Source organism: Pinus tabuliformis, chromosome 8, assembly GCF_031772625.1.
Source record: "Pinus tabuliformis cultivar Carrire ecotype Pingquan chromosome 8, CPIR1, whole genome shotgun sequence".
Taxonomy (NCBI): domain Eukaryota; kingdom Viridiplantae; phylum Streptophyta; class Pinopsida; order Pinales; family Pinaceae; genus Pinus; species Pinus tabuliformis.
The window spans coordinates 1,990,865,555-1,990,881,135 of NC_142294.1; the positions used below are offsets into that span (position 1 = coordinate 1,990,865,555).

General features: G+C 37.1%; 1 long non-coding RNA gene across 1 annotated transcript; it reads right to left on the reverse strand.

Annotated features, from left to right (window-relative positions):
• Nucleotides 1-2,268: 2,268 nt before the first annotated feature.
• Nucleotides 2,269-3,889, reverse strand: LOC149244433 (uncharacterized). The gene is made up of 2 exons (XR_016246751.1): nt 3,366-3,889; nt 2,269-2,644 (listed from the first exon to the last, which is right to left on the reverse strand). It is a non-coding gene; the product is annotated as an uncharacterized LOC149244433 (long non-coding RNA).
• Between the last annotated feature and the right edge of the window lie 11,692 nt (nt 3,890-15,581).

The following is a 15,581-nucleotide window of genomic DNA, read 5'->3' on the forward strand; positions in this document are numbered from 1 at the left end:
CGACATCGAAGTCAAGGCATTGTTTTACGACCCACTATTGGGACTTCTTACCGGGGAGATCCCCTTGACATGTTGGGAGGTCCAACACCATCAAGAGAAACCTAGTACCCAACTTCCTCATCCATAAGTTACTATGACCATGTTAAGGGAGTCTTGACTACTCTTAAACGTGGTAGGATATCGTGTGATTGACTCTAAATCATTCCTACAACCTTAAGACATGTACATATATCTCAATAATGAGCCTTCATTATTGTTCCTTAGATTTGATTAGCTCATTTTAACCATTCTCAAAACCCTTAGTTTAAACTTCTCTTATGCAAACTCATTTTAAATGTAGAGTGCCTTCTTCCTATTTAGTAGTACTTCTGATATTGTTTCTTTCCCTCCTTATTAAAAAAAAATAATTTTTATATATACAAATCAATTACAATAATTATACTTATGTATTTATTATTATCACTTTGAAAACTCATTTATAACCATTCTTTTTAAATACATCATTATCATCTTATTTATCATTGTTTAAGTTTATTGTCCACTCCATAACAGAAAAGATTATCATCACAACTCACCACACAACCAACAACACATTCTCAAATTTTAAATTCATAATTCTAAAAAATAGAATCCCATGTGAAAGACCATTAAGAATGATATTTATATTTGATGTCCAACAAACAAACAAAATATACGCCCTCTAAAAATGATATTTATATTTGATATCCAAACAAACAAACAAAATATACGCCCTCTTATTTGATGTCCAACAAACAAACAAAATATACGCCCTCTAAAAATGATATTTATATTTGATATCCAACAAACAAACAAAATATACGCCCTCTAAAAATAACGAACAATGCCAACCGGAATAAAAAGGACAATCATCTGGTCATATTACGATCGGTCCTTTTTCGACTTTATACTCCACTTAAATTTATTTATTTATTTTATACGAGCTCTACTTATTTATTTGTTTTCTTATTTATTTGTTTTTATTTTTTTTAACCATGGGAAAGCATTATTTATCATTGTTATCAAAAAGCATTTAGAATTGTGTGTTTGTAATTTTTAAGTGGGTATAGTTTTACTCAGGTCAAATATTTCTGTAGGTTGAATTATTAATTATTTCTCTTGGTTTTTAATGAAAACTAATTTTTAACCAAACAAAAATGACAATTATTTTTGTAGGTTGAATTGTTAATTATTTCTCCGGTTTTTAAAGAAAACTAATTCTTAATCAAACAAAAATACAATTTCAAGATCTACTCTATGCCGTCAAATAATTTAACTGAAAAGAATAAACTCTAACTACCTATACTCTATCTACTATGTATATTGGCATGTTCATTTTTTTATTAATATTAATAAATTATTAAATATTTAAAAAAAATTATTAATTAAAATATTGTTTTTTACAATTTTATTTTTCTAAAATCTATAAAACAATTTCTCAAAATACACTTTAAATTTATTCTAACAGTCTGAAAAACCTAGCCTATCCGGCACTTAGACTTTGCAGTTTAAACAACCTAACCTTTACCGTTTAAACAACCTAAAATATCGCCCAGCAAAATTTATTGAAAAAAGAAATGAAAAAAGTGACCATGAAAAGGTCATCTCATCTCGTTAGACTCGGCAAAAATATCGTACATAAATGAAACTCGACCGGTTTAAACTGTCATTAATTACGATCTGACAGTGGAAAGAATCAAGAAAATGACAGCCGATTGTAGAATAAGTTTGCAAGTATCTATAATGTGATTTTTTGGAAGTTTTTTTGGGTGAGTTTTTATTGTCAAAATTGGGCAGTAATTATTGGAATCTCAAGTTTGATAGCTAGTTTTTGCACAATCAAAGGTGCTGAATCCAAATATGCAGTTAAAAAACCATTTTTTTAACTGCAACAAATCAATATTTAACCTTAATATCTTCCGCCATAAATTTTAACACATTCAAAAAAAACTTCCGAAAATCTGAAAAACAACATTAACGTCAAATTAAGATACATAGATTAATTGCATCTGGTTTCTTGAATGGCCATTAGGAACAATAAGTTGGGAATCATTTGCTTCCCTGGATATTACAACCTGAACCACTGTTTACACATAATGCCATCCAGTTTTGGCCATCCAAGCAAAATCTGCTTATGAAAACTGGATAAAACTCGATCTATTTTCATTATGATACATACATAGTTCTATCATTCGACCCAGATCGAAAGATCCCAAGCGTCCAGTACAGACAGGACGGAGCATTTGCATAAGAAAATTTCAGACAGGAATGTCTTTCTTGCCGGGCTGATCCGCTGCCTTTAGGGTTTTGGCAATCAATTTCTGTGCGCGTTTGCTTCGAGCTTCGATTCGCATGCTGTCACTCTTGTCCATCTTCCTGTAAGGCTTCTTCAATTTCAATCCCTTTATCTTCGATTTCAGGTTGTACACCAGATTCTCCAAATGATTCCCCATACCTTCAAAATCCCCTCCACCAAAAAAACACAATCCACTGCCTGGAATGCTTAGACCTTCAAAACAATTCCCTTCTTGTCAATTCTCCTTCATTCATTCCTTTCAGATTGCCTTGCTTTCTTACAGACATCGTTACTGCACCCAATTCAGAGCTCTTTTGAATCCTGCATTCTCTGACACACACAAAAGAAAAACAGAAAAGAAACCACGCATTCAAAAATGATTATTCATTTTCCATATCCGTTACAAACCCTAAAACGGAGAAACAAACCATTATTTATTATTCATATCCATTGCAAACCCTAAAAGCGTTGACACAAACCATCTGAAAATCTTGAAATGTTAAACAGACCATCATCACTTATTTCAAAGAATAATACAGAGGGAAGCACACTAAAGCAAAACACCCAAATCGCCTGAAACGTTTGGAATGAATGCAAAATCTTCCCTCATACTTCTCCCTTAGGGTTTTGCAGAAGAACCCAACTTGTTCACTTAATTTTCGGTGAAATCGAGGGAATTTTTGGAATCTTAAATTTAGTGCAGAAATCTGTTACTCTAAATTTTTCAGTGAGCTTAATCCAGTAGTCTAAAGAGGGAAATTTAGGTTAATCTAGTAGTCTAAAAGGGAAATTTGGAAAACAATAGAAATTACTACAGAATTTTGACAAAATTCAATGAAATTTTTGGAAATCCAGGTTACAGCTATCAAACTTCACTATTTTATACACTGATTTTGTAATTAAATTGAACTTCTAACTAAAAATGTAAGCAAAATTGTCACTTCCCTAGACAAATCCATTCAAAATTCATTTTAAACAACAGTATCTTACCAAAAATGATATTAAATTCCAAAAAAAATCAAAACTTCTCATAGTTAGACTGCTGCTTTACCTTCCCATTGACTCTGCTGGTGTGCTTCTCCATTAGGGTTTTGCAGAAGAAGCCAATCGCACTCCACTGAAAATACTTATTACAAACTCGGTTGCCGATCAACACACAACCATCCCACCGACTTTGCTGCTGGTATACTCCTCCCTTGGGTATACTTCTCCCTTAGGGTTTTGCAGAAGAAGCCAATCGCACTTCACTGAAAGTACTTATTACAAACTGGGTTGCCATTGGACATATTTACCATCCCACCAACTCTGCTGCTCATCTCTATATGCAGTGCGGTAGGTGGGCGCACATTCTCATTGCAGAAGTTGAAAGCAACTTATCATCCAGTTATTTTGGTCCTTGTCCAACAAGAAGATCTTCGAATCCACGCCATTCCTGATTTTTCATTTAATCGAATCCTCACCATTAACGATTTCTGTCTCTTTCAGTACATTGTAATTTCAAAAGTCCATGATATTGTCACAGGTGACGACACTTTCTCCATTATTTTTTGTTTTTTAGTTCTGCTGTCGCTGCATTGTTTTGTTTTAACACAGCGACTTTGAATTTTTCGGTCCGGCTGCGTTGGGTCTCATGTCAAATCTATGCCATCAATTTCAAACTGGCAAAATTTTCAACCTTCTAGATCTTCACATGTTTTCCTATTCCAGCCTGCCATATCAATTATAGCCTCCTTCTTTGACTGATCGGTTAGTTATTTCTCTCCTCCATGAACGTGTCATGTTCTAAGCCATTATATTATGCTTGATCTACATGTCCAGGAATAAGTTAATGGTTTCCTCTGCTGAATTAGCGAAACTGTAGCATAGAATAAGCCCAAATAAAAAAAGAGGTCAAAATTCTATATGCTTATCATTCTATTAAAACATATAATATAAGGGCAGTGGGCACGATTATCATGTTCAGGTCTGGTTTTCAATCTTTGACTTTTTATTTTTCTATATTTTCTATAAGTCAAACGTTACCTCGATGATGGAGCACCAACCAAACACTGTTTTAAAATCTTTAACTTCTCATTTTTCTAATTTTCTACGAGTCAGATATTACAACGGTGGTGGAGCACCAACAAAACAATCTTTCAATTTTTTTTACATCGTTAGCCTTGCTTCTCTAAGCTCTAAGTGCTTTAGAGTCAAATATTATTAAACATTGTGGACGAGTGGGGATTATCATCAAAAAATTATGAGGAGAGAAACTTTGACAGTGTCGAGTTTTCAAATTTTAATTTATCATTTTTTTAAGTACCAAAAAAGCACAATTTATATTAATATCACAGGAGAAATTTATAAAAGATAGCAGTTGTTCCAGCAAACAATAGCCAATTTGTCATAGACAATTTATAAACAACATGCTGTAAACGCAGGTACCACCTACCCTCATTAAGAAAAAGGTAGAATGATCTATTCTGAGTAAGCTATGTATGGGGGACTGTATGAAATAAGAGAACAGAAATAAAGGTTACAACCCGGCTGATTTAGAATACAATATAACCTGTTGAGAAAGAAAAACACCATCTATGAAGGAGAAAAAATCCCACCATGCAGAGGACATTGTTTTATGACCAGTGGCCACGCAGTAGATTATCCATCAACAAGAACACAAAGACAGACCTCAATATTGCCTAGAAGATAGTCAATATCCTTGGAAGAAGAAGGTCGTCCATGACATAGATGTTGTTCTCCCAGAAGATATCCATATGCCATTTACCAGGTTCTTGGGACAAACCTTTTTTTGATAGTTTGTGAGCTTGCTCGTTTTGAGATCTACCTATGTGCTGGATTGAGTAACCATTTTGAAGTTGCGAGTAGATTTGGATTCTCTTCATCCATCGTAGTAAAAAAGGGTTGTTTATGAGAGCCTTTCCTAATACATGATGGATTATGATCTTGGAATCTCCATATACATGTAAGACAAGGATGTTTAAAAATTTGTTGAACCATAATAAGCCCAAGAGAGCCATTACTTTTGCTTTGTTGTTGGTGCCATTTGCTCTGTTCCAAAAAAGAAAAGACTGCAAGTTAGTTGTTCATTTATGGATATCCAAACCCCAGGGATTACTGCTTGGCTGTTTAGGTTGGCGAAGAAAGATGTTGTAATTTGTTGTAATTTTGTGAACGACTTGCTAAAACTCCTCTCTCATATTCTGGAACAAGAAGTTGTTCCTCCATTTCCAAATTGTCCATAATCAGATTAAGGGGATGGGTCTCGAGGAGGGCTTCTGTGCACTCCACCATTCCAGTGAGTCCTTAATGGAAGAATGCACTATAAAACAGAAACCAAAAAAATTAGACAAGTTTTTCCATACCTGAGTGGTGAGCTTGCATTGCAAGAAGATGTGATCATTGTTTTCAGCTTCAGCTTTGCAGATAGAGCAAATACCCGGCCCTTGCCACTGTCTCTTCTGTAGATTCTCCCAAATGAGGTTTTTGTTGTGAAAAACTAGCCAAGAAAAGATTATGATTTTTCTTGGAATTCTTGTTTTCCAAAAAGCTGTGGGAAATTGTCGTCATGATTGAAGTGTTGATATTCTCGAAAAGGATAAATAAGTATCAGCTACACTTATACTATAAGTCCTCATCTTACCTTTCCATGTGAGATAATCTCATTTATGTTTGATAAGATCTTGTTCCATTTTAAGCCGCTTGGCCATATAAGCCAATACTGTGTGGTTCTTTCCAGATCTATAAAGGGCATTTCCAGCCCGCAATGGCTTGGCCCCATACGAAGATGCATGCACAATGTAGAGTATTTTTAATATTCTCAGGTATAGAACATTCCTCCCCGGCTCCAAGGATTGGGGATCTGTTGCGATTAAAATACTATTTCCATTATGAAAAGAAAAATTGCATTTTTTGGAAACTTCTCCAAACCAGAGCCTTGTTTGATGCCAATGGTACCTTTCCTGTACCAGAAATTGAAATCTTTATTATTGCCGAGGTATTTTTTTTGTATGGTATTGCTCCAGGTGCCTTCCCAAATAAGCCCCTCCATAAGGATTTCATCAATAAAGCTCCTCCAAATTTGCGAAGATCCATAATCCCCAACCTCCCAATTCTTTTGGAAGAGTAATCTTGGCCAGATTCTTCCTTTCATGACAGCCTCCCCATATGAAATTTGCTGTGAGGCGATTTAGCTCCTTAATAATGCTTGCTAGTATATGAAATAGGTGTGCCCAATATATAGTTAGTTGTGCTAAGACTGCTTGGGCAAGAGTGACTCTCCCCCCCATTGACAGACATTTGCACTCCCATCCAGATATCCTTTTATAGTATCGATCAATGATCCATTGCCAATCTGCTCTAATGTAGCAAGCAGGTTTTAGGTGGTATGCAAGATACTTCATTCCCTCCTGAATAGTAGTTTCTTTGATACGATATAATCCTGCAATGTAGTCAATGGTTTCCCTGTCGCATTTCCCATGATAGATTACATATTTCCTTTCATTAATCTGTAATCCTATAGCCATTGTAAATTTCTTTAGGATATTAAAAAGACATAGCCACGTGAAACGACAGAGCATACCCAAAATCAATATGTCATCTACGAATAGATTGTGTGATATGTTATTATTTTTGCTTATCATCAGAGGCCTAAATTGTTCCTCCATAACTGCTCTTTTGATGTGCAGGCTTAGGCAGTCCATTGCGACGATGAATAATAGCGGGGATAGTGAGCATCCTTGCCTCAGTCCTCTAGCAGCTCGAAAGAATTTAGTTGGGTGTCCATTAATGAGGATGGCAAAATTTACCTTGTCCACACATGCCATTATCTAGTTTGTACATCTGGGACTGAGGCCAATTTTGGTAAGAACACATCTTAGAAAGCCCCAATCCAGGCAGTCATATGCCTTCTTTAGATCAATTTGGAAGATGGCTGCATCTAAATTTTTTGTATGGATCGAATGCAAACTTTCTTATGTATTTGCAACAGCATCATGAATGAGTCTATCTTTGAGGAATCCATATTGTTCCTCTGAGATGAAGTGTGAGAGAGTATTCCGCATTTTGCGAGCAATAACCTTTGAAATGATTTTGTAGATGGTATTGCACACGGAGATCGACCTAAAATCTGAAAATCTGAGAAGGAATTAGCATTTTTTTTCTATGGATATTCGTTATTAAATGGCTAATTTAAGTCTCTTCTATTTATCGTTATAATTTTGGAAGTTATTTTTATTTTTAAAAAATAGTAAAATTTTATGTGGCTCATTCAAAATAGAAAGTTCTAAATTATGAGAATATAATGTCTTTTATTAGATTTTCTAACATTTTATAATGTGTTTTATTAGATTTTCTAACAAATAACATGTGTATGATTCTTGAGGATGGGTCTAGAATATGTTCTAAAATTGTTTTTACTTAGTTAAGAGCACATCTTCTTTCAACCTAAGGAAACAAGTTAACTATTTAGAGGTATTTGGTAGGAGTAAAAGCTTGCCCCTTATGGATCACTAGTGGGTAATTCAAGGTGGCATGGTTTTCCTTAAATAAGATTGATAATTCAACTTGCATTTGCAGATAACTCGAGTGATGGCTGTCCCCACTCCTATTTTGACAACCAAGTTATGATAGGTTTTCCCACTATGTAACCCACACACATATATGATTCTTTCGAGAATGAAGCACCTTTAAGTTACGCAAATACACTAAAAGGAAAGCCCAATGATGAAAAAGGAGGTTTTGAAGAATGAAACAACGAGACAAAAAAAAAATAAAAAATTAACCCTATCAAATCCATGGATAATCCTCAAGGCAAAAGAAAGTATCAACAAGAAAGGTAGTAAAGATTCAAAAGATCAACTCCTCATTGATAGGCACCTAAATTCATTTTATGATAATTGCTACTCATGTTATAACTTTGGGAATAAGGTTGTTAACTACATAGCTAGTAAGTTTAATAGAAATGAAAATGTTAGACCCAATCATTTTCCAAATTCTAGATCTAGGAATTCATATGCTAGAAAGAACAATACATTTTCTCCTCTCATGACTGAGATTGAATGCTTTAATTGTAGAAATTCTGGACACAAAGCTAGTGAATGTAGAAGCAAATTCTTTAATCCCCCGAGATAGTAGATTCCTAAACAATATTCACATCAAGGAAGCACTTGAGAGATGGAAACAAGAGAAATTGGAAGAGTGGATTTTCACTGTATTCCCATAATCAAGAAGGGAAATGGTATGTTAATAGTGGGTGCTCAAAGCATGTGATTGGGGACAAAAGAGAATTTCTCTTTCTAAGAGAATATAGAAGAGGAAGTGTCACATTTGGGAATAATGAACCATCTTAGATTAAAGGAAGAGGGACTATAAGTTCAGATGATAAGCCCAAAGCTCAAAATGTCTTATATGTTGATGGTCTGAAACGAAATCTCCTTGAAGGCTTCAAGTATGATAATCATGGACATCAACCAAGTGATTATAGTGACAGTTCAATAAGTCCACCAAAGTGAAACAAGCAAAAGGAAAGCACAAGGATATGGTAAAAGAAAGAAGAAATAAAGGAGAAATAAAGTTTAGCTCTATGTGGTCAAGATAAAGAGGACCAGTTATATACTGTAGATTTTTGAATCACATGATAGGAGAGAAAAACAAATTTTCTCACTAAAGGAAGTCAAAAGTGGCAATGTCATTCTCAGAGATTATACATCAGCTAGAATAATGGGAAATAAACTAGTTGGCCTTGACAATGAGGAAAATAAGGATAAAGATGCCTTGTTTACTGAAGGTTTAAAAAAAAAGTTTTAAGACTTAATTGTAAGTCAAATGGTTGATAATGCACATGAGATCACATTCTTGCCTAAAGGATGTAAAATAAGGAAGGAAGAATCCAGTAGATTGGTAACAACAACAACCATGACCTCCAATAATGCATGTGTCCTTAATAAAGATAAATCAATGATTGTAGTATGAGATTAATATCTCTCTGTTGTGGTCACCAACACCCCCCCTCTTTGTTTGATATTAGTAATAACATCAAGCAAAGGGGGACCCTGAATAAAAAATCCAAAAAATATTTTGTTTAAAAAATCTTTTGTATTAACTCCCTAAGAGCTATATCGCGTCACAAAGGTAGAGAGAAGCGTTTTCCCAAAGCGCATAAATACACTGAAAAAGAGCAACGCGAGAACCCATCGCATCGCGTGCATTAAAAGCGCTCAAAAAGGGAAAACCTAAGGAATCGCCGACGGCCGATATGCGACTTCGCACGTCGCAATGTCGCATAAGCAGCACAGAGTGATAAAGCGAAAATCTTGCGATCTTGCGATCTGCGATCGGCGATCATACAAAACTGCCATCTGCGATATTGGCAATTTGCGATAACACTTAATGATGTCACAGTCCTCGATACTACGATTCCAATCGCAGAAAGGACTCATCACAAGAATTCTCCGACATAAACGGTAAACCCAAAATTGAGCGCGCACCTTAAGGGAAATTAATGATCGCATGCTTGAGTATCCACGAATGATTGTATCGCGTTTTTCGAAGAGTCAAATCATGATGAGTGTCAGAATTACGCATTCATTAGAACTTAATGCTTTCATGTCAATCTTTTCGTCATTTCTCTTCTTCTTTGCGTAAACTGCAAGACATGTAACTGATATAAATCTATATGCAGGAAACATCTAAGGAAAAGAGGAAAGCGCCAATGGGGTAACAGAGAGAAGATGCCTCCGCAAATGGATGCCGCATGCAGCAGGACCGCGGATTCCAGAGTATCACCCAACAGGCGCTGATGAAAATAGACTATCTAAGACTCAGAGTCAAAGGCACACAAAAGCAGTGTGTTTGCAAAAGATCTTGAAGCTCAGACTGGGTAAAGCAAAAAGAGAAACGCAAAAGAAGGAGGACGCTCCAGAAAAGCCTGGAACAAAGAACGGAAGCAATTCTCGATACAGGGGATTGTCCATACAACGCGACTCCTAACTCATTGAGTCATTCGCACGACCGGAAACCGAAATAGCAACAGCAAAATCAGTTCGAAAGGAACCTGGGTTGTACTAAGTGTACGCACAGCGAATACACCCAGCTAGAGAAAGGTTTTCGAAAATATCTTCTAGTCTGTCAGAAAGAGGTGCCAGCTCTTTTCATTTCTAATTTTCAAGCTCGAACAAAAGGAAAGGACAACCAGCCGACTCTTTCATGGCGAACAGCGCATTGCTTACAGCACTAAGGAGCAGATACAGAAATGGTTAGAAATTAGATTTGATTTTTAGAAATAAATTTGCTTTTAGTAAAAGGGCGGTCATTTGAAGCCGTTCCCTAAATTTGTGTAATTAAGATTAATTAGTTAGTAGTATTTAACCCTTCTCATGGCATTTGGAGAAGGGTCCGGAAATCTGTCAAAAAACTTGTCCTCAGAACATGCACTTTTGCACCCTCGGAGGGGGTTTTTGATGAATGGGTGGATCGAGATTTATTTATGTTTGCATTTTAATGTCTGTTACTGATGTTGCACTTCTGTACTCTTAGCAGATATTAGAACAAGTAGAAATAAATCGTTATTGCTTGAAGTTTATTAGTGAAATCAGTCATAAATGGTACTTTTATCTCTTGACTAATTTCTGCTTATATTCCTAAAGTGATATGCAGCTGAGTTCTTTATATGTTAATGTATGAATGTGTGTATTACCATTTGGCACTTCTGTACGGTGGAGTCATTTATTTGTGCTTGACATATGAATAACTAATTATGCGATGTGCTGTTCACAACTGTTTTGCCTAACTGTTTATGCAGAATGGTTTATCTTAATGGATTTCTATTCTTATGATAGCTGAATGATCTTTATTACCATCTATTGTTCGAAATGTTTTTAGATCGCATAATAGAAGAAAAATACCCCGGGTTAGCGTAGATTAGATGTATTGTTTTTCATTAGATTACAATAGCATAGAGTTAGTTTAGAAGTTAGGATTAAATTAGCTTAAAATACCCCTAGATCAATACCATCAAACTCTACACATACACACACCCCTCACATTGGGAAACTGGTCCCATTACCCCCAGTCGGACCCGCTACTCCAAACGGGCAAGGAGCCGCCAACCAGGTTCCGGACCGGGTGGGTATCCCCCTTGTTGTTGACTCGATTTCGGGGCCCTCAACATATTTGGCGCTAGAAGGAGGGCACGAGCTATGAATGGCGCATAAATCAAAATCTAAATACCATTCTAAGAGCAAATCACCGTCACCAACTCCCCCGACTTCTCCGGTACGATTAAACTCGGAGCTAGAAGTCGCTCAGGCATCCACCGCTGCTACACACCCTAATATATCAGACCAAATTATCATTGATCCCCCTGAACTTCAAACTTTGATTCGTAAACTCCAGGATTCTCTATTTTTACTCAGAGGTCTGATAAATCTAAAGGCAGCGTGACTTCACAGTACAATCCTGCTCATCCCCTGACCAGATTGAAGAGTGAAAAGTTTGTCATCCAGCCAACTGAAATCCCTCTCCCCACTAGGAAAAGAGCAAGGAAAGCACTTCCAGAGTCTGACAGAGAGACTCTTTCATCTACCTCGTCCATTTCAACTCCCTCACCCCGAAGTCAGCCACCCACATCTTCACCCCAGATCACTCATCCATCTTCCACAACTCTTCCTCTGCGATCATCGAAGATCATAATATCTCCATCTTCTCAGCATCAGAGATCATCTTCTGCACTTCCATTGACTAGCAGCTCAACGATGGCCCAGTCAACATGGAACAACCCTGGGGCGGTTTTAATGCCTCCACCCCTGAGCCCTATACCGGCCCATCCTGAGAAATGGCTGCCTAAATTCAATCTAGAAGCAGGCATGCTAGCCGAAGAACATATCAATAATTTCATGCTTTCTGTTAATCTCAACGGAGTTAGTAACGAAGACGTTGTTGTCCGGCTTTTCCCTTATACAATGCAAGGAACAGCCGGGTCGTGGTACTTTTCGTTACCTTCCGGATCCATCACAAGCTGGGACATTTTTCAAAGTCAGTTCCTCACCAAGTTTGGTGATGACAGATCCACAGCGACATTGATCAATAACCTATCTAATCTTAAGGTTGAGGCTAGAGAAACCATTAAAGATTTTAACTTACGGTTCAATAAGATCCTCAACAAAATCCCTGCTGCTTCACAACCCAGCGAGGAAGTAAGATGTGAATGGTACATCATGGCCTTACCATCTAACTTGGTTATCTTCGTAGATAGGGCAAGCAAGACAACCTTAGTTGAAAACTTAACAGAGGCGTTAGCAGTTGAAAAACGCGTAGTAGCCCTTGAAAAGAGATGTGCAATTGAAGAACGTAAATCTAAGAAGATCTCTTTCAAAGAAGACACCAAGAAGAAGCAAACGAAAGATCCTTTCGATATGGAAGGATTACAAAAAGTATTAAAGGCCATGTCCAATGAGATGATTGATATAAGAAAACAAGTAGCAGAAACGTCTTCAAGAAAGCCTTTCAGGACTTTTAAAAGAAACCCTCCCATGGAGACGAAGCCACCCAACGCTGTCTCAAATGTTGAATCTGAAGAAGAAGAAGAAGAGAATACCATTGAAGCACAGACTGACGATGAAGAAGTGGTGGAACTACAAGGAATGTGGGATTTCATCCTCCCACAAGAAGAGGATCAAGAAGCATTTCCGGTTAGCACGAGAAGAAAAAATCAACTTGATCCTCCCCAAACTACCCCAAAACAAAAGGGTGCAAGCCCTGCAACAAAAGATGAGGTCGCAACAAAAAAGACAACTGCTAAAGCGACCCAGTTTAGCCCAGTCCAATCTGATCAAGCACCTCCATCAAGAACACTGATAGTGTCGGATGAAATGGAGTATAACATCATTGATGACATGAAGAAGACTAGGGCTAACATCACTCTTTATGAATTGAGTAAATTGAAACACCAGCAGAAAATAATGATGAAAGAATTACATGCTGTGCCTACTACATCTTTACCTACAGCTGTAGCTTCCCACAATCTGGGAAGGCCTCCAACCAACGCGATCAATAAGATTGATCCAAATGACATCGCCTTGATTGGAGGAAGATCAAGATCTCATACTCCTCCTTTTCTTCTCACATATGAAATCTTCAATAAAAACGTGCACAATTGCTTGGTCGATTCTGTTGCTTCAACGAATATTTTACTCAGGTCAATATGTGCCAAATTGAATGTGCAACCTCAAAAATCCGCAGTACGTATAGTTCAACTTGATCGATCCCAAGTCGAAGTGATTGGTGAACTTAATCAGGTGACCATAAGATTGTCGTCTAACCCAAAAGTGTGTCAGGTTATCGACATTCTAGTAGCTGATATCCCTGAGTTCTATGGTTTGATTCTTAGCAGGGATTGGTCGAAGAAAATCCACGGATATTTCTCAACCGACTGGTCGCACATGTGGTTACCATACAATGGTAAACCAAATCAGAGAAAGGTTGAACGAGAGTTGCACCAAAAATAAATAGTGACAGAACTGGAAGGAGAAAATGAAGCCATAACATACAATAGCAGCATTGTAGGCAATTACGCAGTAGATTCTTCCCTCGGCAATTTCAATGCTCATATTTCACCTTACTTAGAGAATTCAGTTTTATCCCAAGTTGAAAATTTCTCCCAAACTGATGACTCAAAATGTTTTAGTTTTTTAGATAATTCTGTAAATACATCTTTATTTTGGAAATTATATTTTGACGGGTCTAAATCCAATGAGGGAGCAGGAGCAGGATGCGTTCTGATTAGCCCAGACGGGAACAAGATTATGCTCACATGCAGACTTGAGTTCGATTGCACGAACAACACAGCGGAGTACGAAGCCTTGGTTCAAGGCCTATACAAAGCAATCGGATTGAACGTTAAGTATCTTCAAGTCTTTGGAGATTCTGAGATCGTCGTAAAACAGGTACGTAACACCATACATTGCCTGTCAAGTCATTTAAAGCACTATCAATCATTAGTTCAAGATCTCACTGCACATTTCATAGCATTCAACATCTCGTCAATTCCAAGAATTCAAAACGCGAGCGCAGACCTGTTAGCTAACGTAGCCTCTAGACTTATTCCTTCCGAAGATTTTAGTCCTGATAGGTTTTCAATAGAATTAATCTTTAGACCATCCATCCCTGACAACATCACCAATTGGAGAGTATTCAATGACGATCCTGACATCGTAAATTTCCTTACTTCTGAAGGATCCTACTCAAACCAGATAATTGACGAAGACTGTCATGATCACCAAATACAACAAAGTAGCACTGACAATGCTATACCGAAATCAGTGGTCAAGTTAGAAGATTTATATGATTTGAAAAGTCGGTTTAAAAGGTCTGCCAATGCTAAACTTTACAGTTCTACCCTGAACTATGAATTAGTAAACCTAGGGACCGATCAGAAGCCACAAAACATTAACCTAGGCCATGGCCTAGCCCCTGAAGAGAAATCAACATATATCCGTCTTCTGAGACAGTACAAAAACGTTTTTGCCTGGAATTACGATGAGCTGAAGACTTACAACACTTCTATCATTCAGCACACTATCCCTATGATTGACAATGAAAAACCTGTCCAGCAGAAGCTCAGAAAAATACACCCTAACTTAGAAAATCAGATAAAAACTGAGCTTAATAAGTTGTTGAGAGCCAGAATAATTTTCCCTGTCAGGCATTCCAAATGGGTATCCAATATGGTACCCGTTAGGAAGAAAAACGGAGACATTAGAATCTGTATCGATTTCCGAAATCTCAACAAAGCCTATCAGAAAGATAACTTTACCCTCCCACCTATGGAATAAATATTACAGGCAGTAGCAGGCTCAGAATTAATGTCTTTCCTGGATGGATTTTCAGGATACAATCAAGTACTGGTGCATCCCGATGATCAGTTAAAGACTACGTTCTGAACCAAATGGGGCACTTATGCATATCGGAAGATGCCATTTGGTCTGATCAATGCCAGAGCTACCTTTCAGAGAGCCATGGACATCGCGTTTAAAGGGTTAGTCAATAAATCGGTAGTGATTTACCTGGACGATATAACAGTGTACTCCAAAAAACAAAGAAACCATCTGAAAGATTTGAAGCAAATCTTTCAAAGATGTTTGAGGTATGGGATTTCGCTCAACCCAAAGAAATCTTTCTTTGCATTAAGCGAAGGGAAATTGCTAGGATTCATAGTGTCGAAATCTGGTATTCACATAGAACCCGACAGAATCAAGGAAATTTCCGAAATATC